Source organism: Vipera ursinii, assembly GCF_947247035.1.
Source record: "Vipera ursinii genome assembly, chromosome: 2".
NCBI classification, from domain to species: Eukaryota; Metazoa; Chordata; class Lepidosauria; order Squamata; family Viperidae; genus Vipera; species Vipera ursinii.
Genome location: NC_139513.1, coordinates 151325578 through 151349955, shown reverse-complemented (window position 1 = coordinate 151349955; position 24378 = coordinate 151325578).

The following is a 24378-nucleotide window of genomic DNA, read 5'->3' as shown; positions in this document are numbered from 1 at the left end:
GTTTGCAATGCATGGGCTTCCGGATGTCTTAGTCTCCGACAATGGAGCCCAGTTTACCACATCAGAATTCCAGGTCTTCCTCAGGGCCAATCTCATTAGGCATGCCACATTGGCTCCCTTTCACCCATCATCAAACAGGCAAGCAGAACGGATGGTTTGCACAACCAAAGAGTCCCTCAAATGTATTACTACAGGGGACTGGCACCACAGGCTGGCCGACTTCTTGTTATGCCAGCATACAACACCTTGTACAGCTACAGGCAAGAGCCCCGCAGAACTGCGTTGGGGCAAGAGACTAATAACAAAACTGGACAGTCTGCACCCAGATAGAGTAGCCTCTGACATGGCACGCCCAAAGGCACCTAGTCATTCACAGGTGGGGGACCTGGTTTGGACTTGGAACTATGGGCAAGAGCAGTTGTGGGTACCAGCGAAAGTTGTTAAAGTGTCAGGACCATTCTCCTACAAGGTGGTCCTGGAAGATGGGCGAGTCATTCGCTGACATGTTGATCAGTTGCGCCGGCAACTAGCGGAACAGTTGTTGGCTCAGGACTTCCAAGGGAAGCAGACCGGGAGCTCACAACCTCACACTTCAGCAGAGCAGTTTGGACACTCTGAGACATTTTGTATGACAGAGAACGGGGACCGGACCCAGCAGCAGACATGCCGATTTAGTGGCACCGTTAGACTTTGGGCTAGGCTGACTGGGACAGGCCAGCCAAAGGGACTCGAATTGATTTGACTCCACTGAACCACGGAGCCCAGGTCTACCAAGCACGGCAGATGAACCGATAGACCGGGAGATTCCAGCAACCCCTCGACACTCTGAACGAGCCCGAAGGCCCCCCAAATATCTTCAAGATTTTGTAACCAAATAATTGTGTGTTCCATCCAGGGGGAAGGGATGTAATGTATTGGCCTTTTGTATATGTTGTAAGTGTTGCTCTTGTTGCACTGCTTGCTAATTGCTTGCATTCAATTGCTAAGTGCTAGTTCATGTGTATGTAACAGTTGCTAGCCGGCTCAGACTGGTTGTCTCCAGCCAGCTAAGTGGGTCTTTGAGTTGGAAACCTATGCTTCAAACCTATTGGTTGTCGTCTTTCGGCCACCCATATAAATAACTGCGCAGCAGCTCCCTTGTTGCTTCAGTTATGATTGACCTTCAATAAAGCCTGTTGCTGTTTTGAACCTTCCGTCTCGCTCAATGCCTGCAAAGAACCGGTTACACAACAATTACTACCAATGATATAAGCAGAATATAGTTAAAAGAAGCAGTTACTGGCCAATAACTGACTAAATGATGTCTATCAGGTCACAAAGTATCAGAAGTAACTCAACCACAACAATCTGTAATACGAATGCTCTATTTTTAGAAAAATCCCTTGTGAGTTTCTGTTTTAGCTACTTCCTTAGCTTAACTGTCATTATACTGAAAAAAATATTTAAAGCAAACCATCAGACCAGTATTTTGGAGTCTTAAATCATTTTCCAATATTTTCCATCTTTTTACAGAACATGTTTATAGAACATTATGTTTAATACAGCACTATTTTATTACAGGTTGAAATAAACAAGCATTATATCAGAAGATTACAGAGTGCTTAAGATGGCACAGCATTCACACAGACAAGCTCACTAATACAATCCTATATTAAGACTTAGAAAATGACCATTTAACAAGGCTATATTAACCATATTAAGAAAGAAAGCAATGTGCTAATCTAATAGTTGCTTAAATGTTTGTCTCTCATGTTTGATAGTTGTTTGCAGGCATCTTTTCCCAAAAAAACTAGCTTTGTTTTCAGAGGTTTTCCAGAACTTGCGGTACTGTGGGATACAAGCAATGCTCATTGCCTGGATCCTTATCAGAATGGAAGTGATTCTCTCAAATGAGAATAGAGCAAGCCAAGTCAACAAGCCATAATCACAGAACTGAAGGGCTGCTTCATGTTCTCCAGAATAGGATGAGAGGTTCTGCAGCAACCATGATTGAGGAAGCTGAATTGTGGCAGCTGAAAATCAGCAGGGAAGCTTCAGTTTATAAGAAAAAAAGTAGCAGGAGGGAAGGCTTAATTCTCCTCTGTGCACTGCTTCTCCCTTGCATGCTTTTTTTTTAAATAAATAGGGTGAGATGGAGCAGGCTGCTAAACCGGCTGTTTTATATTCCAGAGCCAGAGCTGCTAACATATACATGATCGTCTCATAACACTAAAATACAAAGCAAAGGGGGCTTTCCACACTCATGATTTTATATCCTTGGAGAATGGTAGCTGTCCTGTTCAGAGTTCCCTTTTATTCCTTCAGATTACTGCCAGAACTTGAACCTTGCAGGATGCTTTTGCAGTTCAATTTACTGAGGTTGCTCTTTGGAATCTGATAGCAGCAAGTCTGGGTCTTCTATCTTTGACAGCTGCTTTAAAGTGAGCCCTGAGTTCATATTGTTAAATAGCGGGTTCTTTGGCGCAGAAATGAAGACACATAACTGAGTACAGGGTAACTCATAGTTTATTTTGTGCAGAAACTGTACTGGGGAAATGGCTGCAACTAGCCGCAATATATAGTCTAGCCCCTAGGTGGCAGCCAATAGGTTTGAATCAACCATTGCTGCCTGGAGATAGCCAATTGCAGCACAGGAGACTTGTAATCTGGGTTGCTGGAGAGCCGTTAGCTGCTCCAGCAACCCACGTGGTATTCCTCAAGAGCTCAGTACATAACACATATCATGTTAAGCCAATTCATCATGATTTAAAAACCACAGTTTATGTTTCATGCTAAAATAGTAGATAGCAATAGCAACAGCACTTAGACTTATATACCGCTTCACAGTACTCTCTAAGCAGTGTACGTCAGCATATTGCACCCCTCCCCCCCAAACAATCTGGGTCCTCATTTTACCAACCTTGGAAGGATGGAAGGTTGAGTCAACCTTGAGCCGGTGAGAATCGAACTGCTGGCAGTGGGCAGAATCAGCCTGCGATACTGCATTCTAATCACTGCGCCACCACGACTCCATTGGCTGTCAGTAGAGAGATGGTGATGGCAACATAAGAACCAGGGCAATAGCATGTGCAGCTGTAGCAGCCTACGAAATGAAAATCAAAAACAATGTGAAAATGACTAAGTGGCTGAAATCACACGAGGTTGCCCACCGTTGTTCAGTGTATAATGTGAGAATATTGAAATCTGAGTGGATTTTGTCGGATCTCAGATAAAACAGCCACCAACATTCAGTAAGCTTCAGTGATGGCAGAGACCTGGGAAAGTCCATTCTCGTGGTGATGGAAGTTCTTGGGCTTCCAGGTTTGAAACTGCAATGGAAGTTGGAACAACTTTGAGCAGGGAGTTGGACTAGAAGACCTTCATGATCCCTTCCAACTCTGATGATGTTCTATGTTCTAGGCCTGTGGCCCTGGGAGAAAACTAACTTGTGCTTTATGGCTGCTGTGTGACCAACCATTTGGAGCAGTGCCCACTTTTCCCATCTTCTTCCTTGCCCTAGTAGTTCATGAACCTGACATTGGAGTGGATAGGAATCTGCCATGCCTGTTACATTGGTGTTTTGCAGCAGCTCTGGGATTATATAATCTGTGTCTCCAAGGATTTGTGGGAGAATTGTGGCTGATTGGGCTGGAGACTTGGATGTTAGAGAAAAGGTGTTGGAAAGAAGCCAGAACCATTCACTCCTTTTCAGATGAAAGATGGGATGGGAGGATGTGTCTGGCTGGTTTGGAGGGGGTGTGGGAGAGAGTATGATCCACTGAGTAAGAGTGGAAGAGTTGTGGGATTGGAAGGTGAATGTATGAAAGAAGGTGGTGGATAGACTGGCCGTATGTTGAGGTGCTGGGGATAGATGGCTATTCTGCTATTTATACTGCGTTGGGGCCTTTGACATTCATGGATAGTCACCTGGTGACCTTGTTTTGGGTGACAAACTCTCTCCTGGGTAAGATGGGTCAAAGGATCCCTTGTAGACAAGTTGCATAGTGAGTACCGTATCAAGTTGTTCAGATTCCCTCAGAGTTCGATTCCAGCTGTGCTGGTCCTGTGAAGGAATATTAGTAGCCTCTAGTTTCACTATTTCTTTAAGTAGGATCAAAGCAGGGCTTTTTTTTCTTCATAGAACGCTCAGAAGGGAATTCTGGCACCTTTTTTGGATGGAACCTTGTAGGGTAGGCAAGGCGGGTTGTATGACATGTGTAAGTTCTGACACCTTTTTCTTTTACAAAAAAAGTACTGGATCAAAGGATAGCATTCACAGCGTATGGCCTAATTCACACACAAGGGCTAACCTAGTATTCCCTGCCTCTAGTTACACACACCTCCTGAAATCTCAAACTGATTCCCTAACACCCAGGATGTTTTTGAGCATGATCCACTAAATAAGGCATAGTGACTTCATTCACATATAAGAGTGGGATTTCTGCAAAGAAATTATTCATACAAGAAATCAAAACAGGCAATTCATAATTTGGGGTGACCTCATCTGTCTGTCTGTCTGTCTTCTGTCTCTCTCTCTCTCTCACACACACACACACACCTTTATGACCTGTTTAGCATAGGTCTGAGCACAAAGAAGTCATCCTGAAATATGATGTGCAGGGCAGAATTGGATTTACTATTATCTTTCCTTACCTGTTTTTCCACCATCCATTAAGAACACAACCTGGAAACCCCAACAAGGGGGAAATGCCTGAGGAAAAGAAGGCAAAGTACAGTAGAGAGGATGTATGTATTATTTTATCAATGCTGCTTATCCCTCCAAAATTTTCCTCCTGCATTGCTCAGTAAAGATGTGCTGCTGAAAATCCAGAAGTATGCAGATTTGTCACAAGAATTTTTAACTGTTGTTTATGTGCAGATGCACTCAGAAGAGAGCCCTAATTAACTGAAGTTCCCTGTGTATTCTAAATTACCAATTGCAATAGCTAAACTCTCAAAAGAATTTCAAATATTGAGGTTTTGAGGGGAGGAGAGGGACATTTTTGTTTTGTCCTTTTGTCATCACTCCTGTTAAAAATTGGGATTTTTTAGATTGTAGATAAAGGAATAATTAATTTTGAAATGAGACAGAATACATACAGCCAAATGCTACGGTTATCGCAGCCAGCAATGATTATTATAAAGTTCCAGAGAAATGTTATGTTCATACATCATGCTTATCCACACTTAACTGAGCTATGATTTGAATTAATAAATTGGGATTCACTCAGCACACTGAGCCATATACTACTAGCCAACCAGCTTGTAGCCTAGCACATCAGGTGAAGCCATCCAGTGAGTGGTTCAAATATGGTGCTCAGGTGCTGAATAAAACCACGGTTAACTGGGTTCACCATGGTAAGCCAAAATTAAAATATTATGGCTTAGCACAATGCTTAAGTCCGGTTGGTTTCTACAACCCAATGGTACATCTAGGCAGCATTAAACTTCCCTATACTCATTAATTATCAGCTATTATTATGTATTGTCAGTGTCAGACTTCCCCTTGAAAACAACATTACAAATTACAGTGCAATCAAAATCCTATGGATGTGATGCCTGGCCTCAAAGCTGAGGGAAAAGCCACATCTTCAAAGCTTTCTGGAAGGCTACCCAGATCTTATGGAATGAGGGATGGTCGGTCTTCTTACAGAGAAGTACAAGCTCCCACTAGATGATCCGTTTCATGGAATGGACCCAGAGCACATGCTCACTCTGTCAAATCAAATGAGGATAGATGATCCTGCAAATAAATTGGCCTTGGCCATGTAAGGCTTTGTAGGTGACCATCAGAGGCCTGGAGACTAAAACATACGAAGAACGGCTGCAGGACTTGGGTTTGGCTAGTCTAAAGAAAAGAAGAAATAGGGGAGACACGATAGTGGTATTCCAGTATTTGAGGGGCTGCCACAAAGAAGAGGGTGTCGCATTATTCTCCAAAGCACCAGAAGGCAGGACAAGAAACAATGGTTGGAAACTGATCAAAGAGAGAAGCAACCTAGAAATGAGAAACTTCTTGACAGTGAGGACAATTAACCAGTGGAGCAGCTTGCCTCCAGAAATTGTGGGCACTCCATCACTGGAGATTTTTAAGAAGAGGCTAGACAGTCACTTGTCTGAGTTGATATAGGTTCTCCTGCTTAAGTAGGGGGCTGGACTAGAAGACCTCCAAGATCTCTTCCAGCTCTGTTATTCTATTCTATTCTATTCTATTCTATTCTATTCTATTCTATTCTATTCTATTCTACTCTACTCTACTCTACTCTACTCTACTCTACTCTACTCCACTCCACTCCACTCCACTCCACTCCACTCCACTCCACTCCACTCCACTCCACTCCACTCCACTCCACTCTATTCTATCAAAACTTTAGACTGAATCTCGAAGACTACCAGGACTAAAGAAGCTCACAAAGCATGGTTTGAGTTTAATTTAGTTTGAGCACTGAATTAAAATGTAACATTTGTTCATTTATCTATAATTACTGATGGGGTTCACACACTGTACAACACTATGGCATGTTTCACTAGGGGTTATTAGATCAATCCCAATCAATTTAGCATAACACGCTAAGCCAAAACCAAACAAAACCATAATATTGCTTAGTCTATCGCGTGGCTCTGAATACTGTAGCAGTTTCTTTTTTTAAAGAGCTATAAAGTATAGCCTTTATAATCCCTGGCTTCTAATTTCTGCTGGAGCACATGAATATTAATTGGTAAGGAAACAGCACTTACCACAAAGTTAGAGGCGCTCTTTCTTCCTCGTTCTCATTCTGTATCTAATGCCTGATGCTGAAAGCAGGTCATTGAGATACAGTACGTTTAGCTCATTGTAAATCCAGACATCAGTTAATAGAAGATATAGGAATATACATGTGTTTAGTAGGTAAATCCACGTTCCAGTTTTGCTGAAACATGAATTATTAACTTGCTGATCTGAAGGGTACTAAGTAGTTTAGAGTCATATACTTGGATGTCTCTGGATTGGTGGACAATAAGCAGCCACGTCATCCCGCTCCTCCTGCCTCCCCCCCCCCCGCTTCCACAGCCTGCTCATCCCAATGCCTCCCCTGGAACAAAGGCCAGTTTTCAGAAGCCTAGCAGCCCTTAGAGTGAAATGCTGGTGCCAGTCCGTCCCCTTTCAGGCAACCCCTGCCAGCTGGCCATGGCATCAAAGAAAGAACGTGGAGCAGCTAGAACTGTGCACCTGCTGCTGAGATTTTGTTTGCAAGGCTTTGTGGGCCTGTATCAGCCATTCCAGTGTGCTGAACACACCTGACCAGCCAAAGGTATTCCCTGATATGGGTTTGCAGTAAAAAAAAACACCCAAGCACTCACCACTTATCACTTCTGGCTTTTCAGAAAGAGCTGCTGGGACTGCAGTTGCATGGATCTCGCTAGAAAAAAAGGAGAGAAGGCACAAGTTACCAACGAGTATAGAATAAATGCAGAAACTTAGAAGACTAAAACCCATCCGGGGACAGGTGATTTGGGGTGCGCTCCACCCAATCCAACGACACACAGAGCAGGGAATGCAGAATTACTTCTTGATTTTTCATTTGGATATCCTGCAGAGAGTTTACTGTTTTGGGTGAATGGCAGTTTCAGTAAACTGGTAGGCAGAATGTTGCCAGAGAGTGAAAAAGCTAAAACAGGGGTGTCAAACTCAATTTCATTGAGGGCCACATCAGCATTGCGGTTGCCCTCAGGGGGCTGGGTAGGTGTGGCCTGGGTGGGTGTGGCCTACTGGGTGGGCGTGGCCTACTTGGTGGGCATGGCCAGCTCTAAATCGTTCGCATCAAGGGTGCCTATGGGCGCCTGGGCAGGAGTGGGACAGATCTGAGGGTCTCTGGCAGGAGGAGGGTCTCTGGGCCAGGGCCAAGGCAGTGGGGGCCATTCCCTCACTGTTTCCAGGATGGCTTCGCGGGCCGCATGAAACCACTTCGCGGGCCGGATCTGGCCCCCGGGCCTTGTGTTTGACATGTCTGAGCTAAAAGATCATGCAGGAAGATGAAAAACAAAAAGAAAAACCACCCAGTCATTGTATCAACTGCATTGGAAAAACACAATTAAAATATCATTCAAAAGCAGTTATCAGAAAGTTCTGGTGATTCGATTTGAAAAAGACAAGTAAGCTTTCACTGAGTACAGATGGCAGTTCTAACAAGGATAACAAGCTCTCCCAGTACTTGTCACCACCGAAGATTTTCAAGGTTCAGTTAGGTGTCACATTCTGGATATGCCTACAACAAACCATGGAAATACTGAAAGTACTCCAAAAGGCATGAAAATGGTTTATAGTCTCAAGAATGTGTTTACGTGGCTTTTGTCTCAGTATCTCAGAAACAATTGGCAAGAGCCACATTGTCCTGAAGCTTCAATGAAAGAAATTGATGGGAAATTTTATGGGTTTTATTCTCACACTGCATTTGGTTGGATCCGTCAAAATGGAATCCATTGACTCAGTCAGCTAACCTTGAGATATTAAATTTAACCCAAAGCAGACCCAGTCAAGCACAGAATGAATTAACAGTATCCCAGCTCAGTTGTGTTGTGAGGGCACCTCTCAAGAGAGAGCTTGGGAAGGATTCCATAGATGAGAATCCTCAAGAGGAAAATAACTCAAGAAGCTTGGGCAATTTTGAAAAGTGGATTATAAAAGCCCAGTCTAGCACAATACCAACGAAGAAGAAATATAACAGCTCTCAAAAGAAACCATCTGGCTGCATAAAGAATTCTCTGATAAATTGAAAGACAAAAAGGACAAGTATAAAAAGTGGAAAGAGGGGAACATAACTAAGGCAGAATATCAGCAAATAGCCCAAGCCTGCAAAGATGAAGTAAGGAAAGCTAAGGCTCAAAATAAACTAAAGCTTGTGACAAAAGTCAAAAATAACCACCACCACCCCCACACACACCTTCTTTCAACATGTAAAAAACCAGAAAAAAAGTCAAGGAAACAATTGGTCCATTAGTGGGAGAAAGTGTCAAGAAGGTGACAAGCAACAGTAGGTGCTTAAGACAGGTTGGTGACTTGCAAGACTTCAACTTGTTTGCTGCAGGACCTCCCTCTCCCATCCAGTTCTGGGCCCAGTGCCTCTGTGACCATTTCTGTTTGGGTTGCCAGGGAGAGCAGAATCTGCCTAACAACAGGAGTCTTTAGTTTTCTTTGGGAGAAATAGTGCTTCCGTGAGATTGCTTTTTCTAACTAGGGTAGTAACTTCCACTGCCATTTCCTACCAAGTGGTTCCTGTCTCTGTAGATTTTTCTCCTACTCAGCAGACTGAGAGATTTGATATAGAGGGGGGAAAAGTGACTAGGTTTTTCTCTTCTCCAAGTAGAAATACTTCACACACACACACACACACACATACTGCTCTCCACTATATCTGTTCTTGATTGCATTGCTGCCTCTGGCGGTAGTAACAACCATTCTCAACCTTGTGTGAGGGTGGCAGTTTTCAAAGAGGTGTGCCTTCTCCACTCCTGATTTGAAGAAAAGCCTTCAGTTATGGATGTTGTGGAAACAGAGACATGCATACCACTGGAGAAATTAATTGTTTGTTGTTGTTGTTTTAAAAAAAGATGCTATCTCTTTCAACAATGATATTACCTGATAGATCTCTATCTGGGAAAAGTACCAATAGGAAAAAAAAATCTTAGTGAAAACATTTTCTTCCTATAGTGAATCAATTTAAATTGTCAAAGATGCTGCAGTTCAATGGTTAAGTATGAGTTGCACACTTGAAAGAATTCTTTCCGAAAGCCCTTAAATGTTACTTCATAACTCACCATTGATGATGATGACAATGATCTGTTTCATTCAGGCTTCACGAAATAAGAGGAACTGGTAATCGATATGGAATTTAGAAAGGTAGGCTTAGCAAATATAGGTATATGTTCTGCATGCTTTCATACTGTGGTTTAGCAGGGGTCTTCAAACTTGGCCCTTTTCTGACTTGTGGATTTCAACTCCCAGAATTCCTCAGCCAGGCACGCTGGCTGAGGAATTCTGGGAGTTGAAGTCCACAAGTCACAAAAGGGCCAAGTTTGAAGACCCCTGCTTTAAGAACTTTAATATATTGCTTCAATGGGAGGAATCCCCAATCCACAGAACAGGATTCCTGAATCCAGTGACCTGTTGGCTCCTATAGCATATATCTCCACCAGAGGATAAAGCTTCTGGTCTGATCCTATGCATCTCTCTTTCCCTTGTCTTTTCCAGTCTTCCAGTCCTCTCCAGAGGCAAAAGCCTTGGCAAGGATATCTCCTTGGATATCTCCTTGCCAGGGGAAAACCAAGGACAGAAGAAATTTTAGGAGACAGCAATAGCTAAAAAAAAGTTTGCAGAGGAAGTGGACCATTTGAAAAGGGATTTTGAGTGGTGTGCAAAAAAATGTTTGGGTGGCAGATTTCAGTCCCTGGCCATGATGCACTATGTGTGCACCTGTTTGGCACATTGCATTACACTGTCAATCATTTTTAGAAGAAAATTGGTGTCTATGATATCTGTCAATATTATTGAGGAAAACTTTCAGAAGGCAGATTCAAAATTTGCTCGACTGCAGCTAGTCAGAAAGCTGGATATCAATAGATCAATTGTAAACATCAAATTCCAAGGATGTTTCCAGTGTATATGAAGCAAAAAAAATATCCCATTCTAAAAGACCTACTTGTACGTGATCCTATAAGGAGAGTTGATTTGAATGATTCATTGATACTTTTGCTAGAAACATTGCCTGACAAAACAATTTTTGTGCATTTTATTACATATACATGTCTGATGAGAAAGTAAAAAAAATCAGTTTTGGCACTAACTATTCAAATGGCAAAGTCTAACTGTTGGGCAATCTGTGCAGTCTCATTTTGTGAAATATGCTTTACTTAACCTACCTAATGCTGTAATGTTCTCTGTGGAATTCTTCCAGTTTGGTTAGAAAAATGCACTTGGAGAGAGCTTCTTAGAAATTTCAGCAGCTCATACTGCAGCTGTAGCACATGGAAAATACACATTGAGCTATTTACACCATTCCAGAATCAGCTCTACACCTCTGCATTCTCACACTATCATCCATGTTCAGCTGCTGAGCTGATTTATTTCTGACTTGTGATGTCGTGTAAAGTGGAAAAAAGTAATATTTCTGTTTACAACAATGAAAGCCCAGAAGAGCTGGTGGGTGGTCAATGGTGCACTGAAATATTTATTTCCCTATTCCTGAGCCTGATGTGTTAGCAGACAGAATATATTTTCCTGATTCTTTGAAGCACACAAGGCCTATGTTTGGAGAACAGTTGTTAAGGTTTATTCAGCTAACCAACTTGGGGGCTTTGCAGACCCTAAAAGAGGCTGAGTATTGCAGCTCGCTGAAGGGTTTCAGTGGTAATGCTGTGTTCATGACATATTCAGTCATGATTGATTAAATAAACTATAATTGGCTGTTTCCACACAATGCATAAAAACAAACAGTGATTGCATTCACATGCTAAGTCACAAGTAGCAAACCACATTTTGGCATAGTGAAAATCAGTCTTTTCCCCCCCAAAGTGCAGGTAGTACTTTAAAAACTAGCTGTGTCTATGTGAGTCTATGTCTATTGGTACATAATTTATAAGACATTTGTGTTTTCATCTAGGACCCTGACCCATTGTCTGAGTCTTATCATTCCCTTAGGTAAAATGTGGTTTTCCAGTGTTGAACCCAGTTAATGCTTATGGTTATGTTGTATGAATCCAGCAACTGGATTAAATTATTGAAATGTGGTTAAGCAGACCATTATCTAGCACACTGAATAAACCTGCCCATTGTAGCATATGTATCTTTAAATGCATGAATAAATATATTAGAGAAATGTCACCAGAATATCTGAATAATCTGAACCCAGATCCTTATATTGGACCAAGCAGAATATTACTTGTTAGTGGCTTGACCCAATGTATGCATCCAGCCACTATGGCAAACTGTGACTGAAACAAATGATGGGTCAGTTAGATTTGTGAATCTAATCTGAATCTTATAGTTTATGATCTTGGGAGATAAAATCAATATATTCAATGTAAAATGAAAAGGGTTTTAAAATGTTCTTTGGGAAGGCGAGCAGACTCAAATCAATACGCACAGTATGAATATGCTAGATCTTTTCTGCATATAACTTGAAGCTCTCACAAACTTCCTTAGTTACATCTTGTTGCTAGGTGATGATAGTGCTGAGCACATATACATTTTGAGGCTGCAAAGAGAAACTACCTTTTTCTTTACACTTTCTTGGTGTGATTCCTTGCTGTTACTGTACTAATTGAAGAAGGCAGGAACAAGGCTATTTTTCACTGCCCGCTGTACTCTTCTGATCGTATAAATCTTTTCACCTTTGTACTACTTGTGGGCCATGACTTGGGAGATACTCTACTCTAGTAGCTGTTTTTGGAGAGCACATTTTCACGATATAGCCTTTATTTCATACCCAGTCTGCTGTGGAGACAGTCCTTAGTTTCTCCAGCAGTGCTTTCCATCTTCTCCTAACATGCGTTTTTATACAAATAATTTGTGGAACCTTGTGCACGAACATAGCAATGACAAAGTCAAGGATTGGCATATGTTAAGTTGCTATATGCTGATTGAACACTTCAGGCATGCCTCCTCCCTTCACCCCCATTCTTAGGCACTGCCTAAGGCTAGATTGGTTTGAATTGCAGGAGAAACCCCACTGGTCTCTCTAGAGACACCTTCATGTGGAATGCAAGACCTATGCTTTACAAAACACTGCCCAATCATTATGCAGCTTCCTCACCTATCCAATGGTATATACAGGTCTTTGAGAGGACTTCTAAAGCTGTTATTAAATACATTCAGTAACAACTCAAAAGATCAGGGAACATGTTTATAAATGAAAAAATGAATTGCTACACAATTTAAACTGGGAAAGAAATGAATTGCTGGTTCTATCCTAAGTTAGTATTATTAAACTTTTTCTACAGCACTTGTTAACTTGGGGTATTTTTAAATTGGGATGAAATTGACAATAGTTCTGCCAGTTTTTCCTATTAGTCTATTTATTCTATTCTATTCTATTCTATTCTATTCTATTCTATTCTATTCCATTCCATTCCATTCCATTCCATTCCATTCCATTCCATTCCATTCCATTCCATATTTTCTATTCTATTCTATTCTATTCTATTCTATTCTATTCTATTCTATTCTATTCTATTCTATTCTATTCTATTCTATTCTATTCTATTCTATTCTATTCTATTCTATTCCATTCTATTCCATTCCATTCCATTCCATTCCATTCCATTCTAAAAAATATTATTCTAGTCCAAAGAACAAGAAGAATGATAAACTTATTTACCAATCTTTGGGAAGAATGGTAAACAGGAAAAAAAATGACCCAAATGACAAGTTGGTGGAATGGAGGATGGGTCGGGTTGTAGGGGGTGGAGCTTTCTCAATGTCCTGTGGGAGCTCCTCCCTCTTCATCCCATTCCCTTCATCTGCTCTACTGACCTGCCAGCAAGACTACTTTTAGACACAGGTCTACTGATCTTCGAGAAGGCTAGATGCATTTTCAGAAATAGCCCAAATGGCAGGAGAAGAGTGTAGAGTATCCCTGCATGGACATCCTGTCAACTGGACAACTTAAAAGTTTGTTACACTCTTCCAAGCTATCCTGTGCACTTAAGGAGAGTGATTTCCTACTGGCGGCTGAAACCAGCTGTGAGGGGAAGCAAAGCCAGGGGACTCTACTGATCTTTGTCCTTAAAATCTCCCACAATAAAGCCATAAGGATAGACCCTCTCACCTTGTTACTGAGCATTGTAATTGAGGCTGATTACAATATGGTTGTCAGGATAGCACAACTTTTATTGGCACGTTTTCCTGTTGAGTCAAGGAGTGGAGCAGGGATCTTCAAACTTGGCCCTTTTATGACTTGTGGACTTCAACCCCCAGAATTCCTCAGCCAGGCATGCTGGCTGAGGAATTCTGGGAGTTGAAGTCCACAAGTCATAAAAAGGCCATGTTTGAAGACCCCTGGAGTAGAAGAGTGCACCATAATGTGGCTGCGAGGAAGATTCCTGAGTTTTTAAACAAATGTTTTAAAGACTTCTGCAGCTAGGGACGCCATTGTTAAAATTTTTGTTATTTGTAGTTTATCACATTTATAAAGTCTGCTAAATAACCATTTGCAGTTACATTTCTTTGGCTATTTCCTTTGGCTTTTTTCTGGCATTCTTGCCTGACTTGTCCCACCTTTACAGGACCTGAGCTTTCGCAACAGCAACTTTTCTTAGTTCTGCATAAAGTACTTTGTTGATCTTGAAGTGCAAGAGAGGAATAAGTAACTCAAGAGGAGAAACAACAGTGGGATACGATTGGAAACAATGGCCCAGGCCCATGGCTTTTGTTCTTGGGACATCTGGGTAAGAGAAACCCAAAGTCTTCTTAACTTTACTGTGCTCCCCACCACTACCAAATTATTCCCGCTGCCTAATAGTGAGCAAGCAATGTGGTTACTTAGTAACTACACTCACTCTACATACCTGTGATTTTGGTCAAAAGAACACGGTTGACTAGATGAGAGTTAAGAGGTCTGAATTCTCTTGTATGATGGAAAGTAGGAATCAATAAATACCAACAGTGGCTTCCCCCGGTGCTTCTTTAGCTCCAAAGAAGCAGGAGAAATGCTTATTTTGTTACCTGTGTATAAAAAGAGTTACTAAGGCAATTGAAATTGGATTTGTTCCATTACTGTACAGTGGGATATCTGTGGCCTCTGTCTTTGGCTCAGCCCCCTTCTGTTCAGCCTGCCCTTTACCTTCTCCCCAGCCTGGAAGTCTGTCAGCCAAGCTCTTTGAAGGCTTGTTGCAAAGGTAACAGGGATGGGGCCGAGGGGAAAGCATTTCAGTTGCTTCCAGTTGCCCTCTAGGTGAGATTCAAGGTGCTGGTGATGACCTATAAAGCCCTAAATGGCATGGGCCCGGATTACCTTAGGGAGCACCTGCTGCCAGCATCAGCTTCCTATCGTCCTGTGCGCGCCCACAGGGAGGGCCTCCTCAGGGTTCTGCCAGTTAGAGATTGCTGGTGGGTGATTCCCAGAGAGAGGGCGTTCTCTGTGGGTGCGCCCGCCCTTTGGAACGAACTGCTGATGGAACTTCGGACTGTTCCCGACCTTCGCTTGTTTCGCCGGGACTTAAAAACCTGGTTGTTTGAATTGTCTGGCCTGGACTGAGGGATTTTAAATTAAATTAAATTAAATTAAAAAAATTTAAAATTTAAAATTAATACAAGCCCACAAATTAAGATAATTAAAATAAAATTTTAAATTTTAAATTTAAAATTTTAAATTTTAAATTTTAAATTTTAAATTTTAAATTTTAAATTTTAAATTTTAAATTTAAAATTATTTTAAATTTAAAATTAATACAAGCCCACAAATTAAGATAATTAAAATAAAATTTTAAATTTTAAATTTTAAATTTTAAATTTTAAATTTTAAATTTAAGATAATTAAAATAAAATTTAAAATTTAATGAATAATTTTAAATTTTAATTATGGTGATTTATGGTGATTTAATTTAAAATTTAAAATTAGTCCCAAACTCTGACAATGATATCAGCTAACTTTGCATTAAATGATCATAAAAATCAAGTTGCAATTTGGCATACATGAACACAGACATCTTGGTTTTAAGGTTTGTTTATTCCTGGAGTCTTGTGTGGATCCAACCAACTATGATTTATTCAATTAAATAAACAATTCCTTAGCAGGATGTATGAATTAGATCATAGATTCAATTTATTATGCTAACTATGTGTTTAGGAATAAGAATTGGCTTGCCTACTGTGTGAGCACAGGCATTGTGGTTTATCCAGTACATCACAGTAAACTATGATTTTACAGGTTAAGTCAACCCAGCATAGTTTCACTGTCACCTGTTCTCTGGCTAAGAGGTGTTGGCTTCTTCAGACTTCCTAAGGTCTGTATTTCTGTTGCTATATTTCTTTTGTCACGTAAAGGCGCAAGATTCTTTGCTTTTGTAGCTGGCTTGATAGCTGTGCTACAATCTATTTAATTATTTAAATAGATCTATTTGATAGGCCTATTTTTGTCTTTTGTTTGGGGACATTCTCTGTCTTTCCAGGCTTCCCACATATCATCTCCCCATATATTCAGTCTCTGTCTTTGATGATGTGAGTACCTTTTACTCTTCCCATTAATGTTGATTTCACCGTTCGGTTTAATTATTCCTGCTGTTTCCCTACATTTTCACAGCTTTGGTTGCTATAACAACAAAATCTAGGATTTTTATTAAAAAATCTAATGCATATATTTGTTAGCTTCTCCAGTTTAGAAAGATGGCTGGATTTAACAAGAATATAAGTGGTGGAAATGTCCAGGACAATGCATGATTGGCAGGATGTTCTTTGCAGTGTGGGTTATTTATTTATTCATTTTTAGGATTTAAAATAGGAAACAGGTTTCTGCTCTTAATAATTCCATCTGTAATCACAACTACATGGGCTTTTGAAAGGTTCCAGTTAGCAGCACAAAAAAATGCTTCTAAAAATCTGACTTGTGGTAAAACAGTAAGCGCTGCTTAAAGCTAATTCTAGTGTAGTTCGTATGGAGCAATTGGTTGCTTGAGAAAGAGAAAGGGTCAGTGAACTGACTTGTTTAATTTAGGTATATAAAGAGTCAGAGCCCGACCTGGAGGGCCGAAAGGAAAAACCAAGATCAAGAGGCAATGAGTAGCAGAACACTGATTTTGCACCAATTGATTTGAACTAATTACAAATCTGTGGCAGAACAACAAAAGTAGAACACCCTAGTGTTGTGGGGGTGGTGCAGTAGTTAGAATGCAACATTGCAGGCAAACTCTGCCCCACAGAGTTTGATCCTGACCAGCTCAAGGTTGACTCAGCCTTCCATCCCTCCGAAAGCAGTAAAATGAGGATCCAGATTGTTGGGGGCCATAGGCTGACTCTGTAAACCACTTAGAGAGGGCTGTGAAGCACTATGGAGCAGTATATAAGTCTAAGTGCTATTGCTATTTATGACAGATTGAAAGGATGGGGTCTGAAGTGTCACATTAACTTTTCCCTCCGTTCATTCTCTTCTACAAAGGAAAAAAGGGGGAGCTTTTCCAAAAGGCAGTGAGGTCTAAGGTGTGACACAGAGGACGTGCTTAATGGGTGACTTTCCTAAGTGTCTAATCATGGGTGAAAATTACACATGTGGTTCTGCTCATTTTTTAAAAACTAGAATATAATCTAGGAAGAGATTGAGTAGCTTGGGGGAAAAAATACCTAGTACTGGCTGTTTCTATCATAGCCAATAGTGTTGGGCTCCTTGGGATGGCATAAGGGGTGAAGAGACAGCAGTATGTTTGACAATGAGACCTGAGTAGATCACTAAGTGAGAGCAAAGTGGCCTCCTGCAGCTGTTCATTGAAAGTCTGAAGCAGCTGAACCCAGAAGATATTGAGTAGGCTTTGAACAACTGCGCTTCTTTGCCCCTTTAACAAACATTCTCTCATCAGTTCATCTTCACAGGCCTAATGGTTATCTGCACATAGTTGAATAGGTACAAAGAATAACAGAATAACTGAGTTGGAAGGGACCTTGGAGGTCATCTAGTCCAACCCCCTGCTCAGGCAGGAAACCTTATACCATTTCAGACAAATGGCTGTCCAATCTCTTCTTAAAGACTTCCAGTGTTGGAGCATTCACAGTTTCTGGAGGCAGGTTGTTCCACTGGTTAATTGTCCTCACTGTCACGAAATTTCTCCTTAGTTCTAGGTTACTTCTCTCTTGGATTAGTTTCCATCTATTGAGATGTGGATCTGGCTGGTGATTCTGACAGTGGGTCTCAAGCATCTTGTGCATTGTGTAACCATGGCAATCATGGGCTAGCTTACTTCTTGCTACACCAAGCCAGACAGTAATATTCCTGTATCAGCTGAGTGGAATTCATGGGGCAGATAGCTTTCTATTTAAGTCTACAATTCTTGCGGTTTGACCTAGGCTCTGAGCAGTTTTCAAAAATTGTTGGCGTCTTGATATTCCATCAGCTAAATGTTGTTATACTTATCTGCCTGTGTACTCCATAATGCCTTTCTCCCCTCGCATCTAACCATGGCAGAAACATGTTCTGACAACACCGTGGCTCGTGACATTGCCTTCAGTTTAACCATAACCCATGGGTAAAATATTGCTTAAATCACCCTTAGCTGTGAGAATGTTTTATGTTTTCTCCCTTCTTCCAATACTGTCAAAGGGTACCCTCAAGATATGTTTGTCACTCACTGTCTTGAAGAGGGAACAGAGCAAACATAGGAAGGAGAAGGATTAAGTCAGGGGTCTTCAAACTTGGCCCTTTTATGACTTGTGGACTTCAACTCCCAGAATTCCTCAGCCATGCACACTGGCTGAGGAATTCTGGGAGTTGAAGTCCACAAATCATAAAAGGGCCAAGTTTGAAGACCTCTGGATTAAGTAATGGGAACTTCAAGGCAGTATAGTTGTTTTTTTTTGCAGCAGAAAGAATCTTCAGATTGCAGCCCTGAATTCAAATGAGATTTGAATCTTGCCTGCTATGGGGGCAGGATTTAAAAGTGTGGTGCTGCACATGTTCTCATTATCTAAGCTTTCTTTCTCCGCTTGTTGAGCAGACAGGACCTAATTTGTATTTTCATCACCCTGCAGGTAGTCCTCGTTTAACAACCACAACGAGGACAGGCAACTCAGTCCTTAAGCAAAGCGGTTTCTAAGTGAAACTGCAACTGTGCTTATGAACTTATGGCTTTGCTTTACGCTGACCGTAAAAAAGATTATTCAAAAAGATAGCCTTTTTGAAGGCTACCTATCAAAAAAAAAGTAACTTGGTTTTCAAGTTACTTTTTCATCTCCATTTGTGAACAGTCACTAAAGGAAGACTACTTGTATTTCATAGAGATGCTGCACAATTTGCAGAAAAGGAGTGAGAAATAGTGGGCAACATAAATTACAGGCAGGAGGTAAGAAAATTAAAGAAAATAATTATTTATACTGAGACCACTCCTTATAGCTCACTATAACTCTTTCCGTCACACCGAACACTGCTTGCTTTGTATATTGCCTTTTGTTCTTTATTTCTCTCTCTCTCTCTCTCTTCTCTTTCTTTTTCTTTGAGAGTCTCTTCGATTCATTTCAAGCACAATTTTCCCAGGCTTCCACCTTCTCTCCACTCATTCACTCACTCTTCATAAATTTGTTTTGCAATTTGATTTCTCATTCATTCTCTCTGTATATCAAGCCCCTTCAACATAGTCCTTTCATTCTGGCCACTCACTTTTCTATTCAGTCTCCATTCACTCATCATCTATTTATTTTTGACATTCTTTTTTTGCCACATCCCTACTCTCACCTCCTTATAATAAAATGGACAGAAGAACACTCCGCTACAAAGTCATTTTTGCTTTTTCAACAAAATTTATTTCTCACAATAAATCAGACATTATCTTTCTTGCAGCATTAGCGGGTCTTAAAATGTCTTCATTTTTCCCCCTTCCCAACACAGATAAACATAATACACAAATGCATCTGCTAGCTCTAGTTTTACCATATATGTAGAATTTACTATTAGTTGCTCCATTTTCCCTGACACAATTATCTTGGTATTCAAGTATTTCTTGTTGCATCAGACAATCTATCTAATATTCCCTGCAAATCATTCAGGTTATATATACATTTATCCATAAATATATTTTAAAAATCTAATTATTTCTCATAGGGTTTTTCCCCCCATATTTATTCTAGTTTTGCTCTAGGTTTCATTTTTTGCTTTTTCCAAATCTTTTTTCTAAAAGATATATTTTTCTAAAAACCTATTCTCCACACTAGTAGAAAATGTCTGTCTCATCTTCATTGCTGTTCAACATCCTTGTGATGTTCAGTTCTTCTCAAGTCTGTCTGCCTGAATAGAATTGTGCTTACACCATATATTTGAAATTAACAGACTTTCTTCTAAGCAAATATTCATCAATCACTATTTTTATTCATTCTGGAGCTTTTGAATATCCCAATCATTCTTTCTATACTCTCTAGCCTCCATTTATATCACATAACAGATTTTTTTTTTCTCTTGGGTTACATGCAGTCAAAATGTTCTGCAATTTCCAATCTCTGGTCCTCATATTAGCTCAATTCGCTGAGCTGTAAACAATGCAACTATTATTATTATTATTATTATTATTATTATTATTATTATTATTATTATTATTATTATTATTATTATTATTTGTATACCGCCCTTCTCCCGAAGGACTCACCAACCTCTGGATCCTTAGATTCACCTGAACTCATAGCGACCTAAATTATATCAGTTTATGCTCTCTCTCATGTACATTTTTGCTTTTTAATTTGTAATTAAATTTACACCTTCTCTTTCCTGTATATTCATCAACTCTGCTCCATAACAACAGCTTTATTCAGATCTAACCCATTTTTTAACAATTCTCTTTGTTTCATGCCCAATATATATTTAATTTCAATAATACTCTTTAGCATTTGTTCTTCTTAAATTCCAAGCCATATGGTATGGTCAGTATCAGATGGGCCCATAAATATTGGCATCCGCCTACCTATCATGCTCTTGGATAATCAGAATTTTCGTATAACACTTCCTAATTAGAAAAGGAAAGAGTGGATTGAATTAACAGCCCTCGGCATTATGCCATATGTAATATTCCCTGTTAACTGGAAGAATACAAGTAGTCCTTGACTTACGACCACAACTGAGCCCAACATTTCTGTTGTTAAGTGAGACATTTGTTAAGCGAACTTTGCCTCATTTTACAACCTTTCTTGCCTCAGTTGTTAAGTGAGTCACTGCAGTTCATAAGTTAGTAACCCGGTTGTTAAGTGAAACTGGCTTCCCCATTGTCTTTGCTTGTCAGAAGGTTGCAAAAGGGGTTCACATGATCTTGGGACACAGTAACTGCCATAAATATGAACCAGTTGCCAAGCATCTGCATTTTGATCATGTGACCATAGGGATGCTGGAAATGTGGCACCTGTGAAAAATGGTCATGTCACTTTTTTTAGTGCCATTGTAACATTGAATGGTCACTAAGCAAACTATTGTAAACCAAGGTCTACCTGTATTTAATTTTGGCCTATGTGGGCCAGGATACAAAGTGCAATCAAAGTCCAGTTTTACCCCAATGCAAGCTAGGATTTCTAATTTATCTTGCAAGCCACATATCCCACCAAGCCCAAGATATAAGCAGCGATCTAACACAAGTGTTTATAAGTTGGGTTTTGTTTTTTTGTTTTTTGGTGTAACAGACTTTTTCCATTAACACTGCAAAATATGGTGGACAATGGAAATCTTATTTTAGTCAACAAAGAACTGCAAAGCATGATATAGATATAGGCTATGACCAATTCTATCTGTCATAGTCTCAATGGATATTTAAAAACAATGATACTAGACTGATCAAATTACTTTCCAGAGCCCATCTTTAGTCAAGGATAGATAAGTTTAGATATAGATATACAGGTCATTTCCTCACTAGCAATTTATAGTATCTTAAGACCTCTCCTAGGCATTGTTGTGGCAGATAACAACTGTGACTTATTGCCATTATATCAGCACAATGGTAGTTTTGTTGTTGTTGTTGTTAGTGTGAAGTCATGTCCGACCCATCGCGACCCCATGGACAACGTTCCTCCAGGCCTTCCTGTCCTCTACCATCTTCTGGAGTCCATTTAGGCTCATGTCTACTGCTTCAGTGACTCCATCCAGCCACCTCATTCTCTGTTGTCCCTTTCTTCTCTTGCCCTCAATCTTTCCCAGCATTAGGCTCTTCTCCAGTGAGTCCTTCCTTCTCATCAGGTGGCCAAAGTATTTGAGTTTCAACTTCAGGATCTGGCCTTCTAAAGAGCAGTCAGGGTTGATCTCCTCTAGGACTGACTGGTTTGATCGCCTTGCAGTCCAAGGGACTTGCAGGAGTCTTCTCCAGCACCATAGTTCAAAGGCCTCAATTCTTTGGCATGCAGCCTTTCTTATGGTCCAACTTTCACTGCCATACATTGCAACTGGGAAGACCATAGCCTTGACTATACACACTTTTGCTGGCAGGGTGATGTCTCTGCTTTTTAGTGTGCTGTCTAGATTTGCCATGGCTTTCCTCCCCAGGAGCAAGCATCTTTTAATTTCTTGGCTGCAGTCCCCATCTGCGGTGATCGTGGAGCCCAAGAAAATAAAATTTGTCACTACCTCCATTTCTTCCCCAAACTGGTGGAGAAACTGCTATAGTTGGGAAGCGATTCATTTCTATTCAAATTATTACCTTTTTCTTCTGTTTTAATCCAGCTATAGAATGTCTCATCACTTTGGCAAGGATATATGAGTGACAAATTTGGAATAGATGAGCAAAATAGAATAATGTTTGATAAAAAAAAATCTTTTTATCAAAATATAACATCCAGCATATCAAAAATCCCTAATGTGGCATTCCATTTAACAATGATCCTCATATAAATAGGAAGGCATTCTTTTAAAATTAACATTTTAGTCTTCCTATTTCACAATATACCAGATGAAAGCATGCTGTTTTTCAGACTGGCAAAAAGATCCGGACACATCCAGTGTCATTAAATGAACTGTGGTTTAAAATGTTAATCTGAATCTAATCTTTTGATGCTAAGTTAAATGTCATTGGTTTGCTTTTAGGATAGCATATTATATGATCTTAACTACCATAAACCTAGGCCTTGAATCACTGTTAAAGGAATTCTTACTTCCAAGCTGTTTTAGCTTCCTAGGTCACTCACCATTCTCTTCCACAAAAATAAAAGAAAGCAAAAAAACCCCCCAGAAACTAGCAAGGTTTTCACATGGAATGCACACTAGTTATTTAGACATTCGAATACAAATGGCTTTGCGTACAGTAATAACTGGTGAATCCATTCCACATTGGGGCACACCTGCTCCCAAACTGAGCAGTGGATTTCTATCCATGTAGAGATAACCCCTAGCAGATTTCAGCCAAGTATGTGCATGTAGATAATCAGTTTCTCAAATGGAGCACCATGATGGTTTAAACTAGAGTAGAGTAAGCCCATATCACCAGGTGTAAAGCTGCTCCAGGAAGCAACCTTCTGGAAGAAAGTGTTTCCTGCAGTGGCAGCAAATATGTGAATATGGACATACATATCCATGTGAAAGCTTCCTATCAGCACTGTGAAATAACTTGCAATCCATGTAGAGAATTGTAGTGATTATGATGTAAGTACAATTGGCTAGAATTGCTCTCTCAGCACTTTGGAAAGGAAACAGCCAGTGCAGAGTAGAGCATCCTTGCTTTTTCAGTATGAATAATTTTCAATAGTGCTGTCAATTGGGATATTTAGATACAATTAGCATTAATTGGCCCCTTTTTCTGGCAACACATTATTGGTTGGAAGAACACATAGAGAAATTCTGGAGATGGACATATATCAGCAGGGCTTGAGAGATAAGGATGTGCTTGTCTACTTGCTTAGTACTTATTTTGAAAAACATGGCTCTTTTACTCCTGACACAGTACCACACCCCTTTGTTCTCAAAGCGGGCATCATGGCAAGCTGACTTCCCTCTGGGTCAATTGCCCCAAATCTATGGTTGCAAAACTTCTACTTTCCTTATCCTGACCTTCTTACAATTTTGAACTACCTGTTGAGAAGGAGGCGATATGTAATATACTTATATACTTATGGTCATGATAAAATAATGAAAGAAGATATTTCTATTATCGTTTCAGTTTTGTTTATAATTAAAGAAGCATTAATGATTGCCTGAGTCCCATACAACATTAAGCCATGTTAGGTTTTTTCCATAGACTGTAGCAGATTATGCTGATTCAATCACGGAGACTTATCAAAAATGGTTTTTAACTTACAGCTAATTGAACATAGCAAATTCTGTCTAATTATAAACCATGATTATTGTAAACATTTAATGAACAACTAGGTCAATACTGGATTAGACTAGGAATAGGCAAAATGCTGCTGCTTCACATATTTTTGGACTAACACCCATCAAACTATCTGACCAATAATTAGGTTGTAGTGACTGTGTTACAAACATCTGGGGATACCCAGATGTATGATTCTGAAATACGTTCTCCAAAGTACAAGACTGTATTTCTGTGTGTCTCAGTTCACAAAACGCAAACATGCCAGGCTAAAATAATGTTCACTTTTTTGTGATGTAACTTTTTTGCATGAAACCAGTCAATATGCTATGAAAATACAACCCACAAGGACTTCTTGCTACTGTTTTGTAGGTGTATAGAAATAGTCACAGGTTATGCTTAGGTTAGAATTAGTTGTGATTGGTGTGGATTTCACTTGACATATTGTCTACCCAGCCT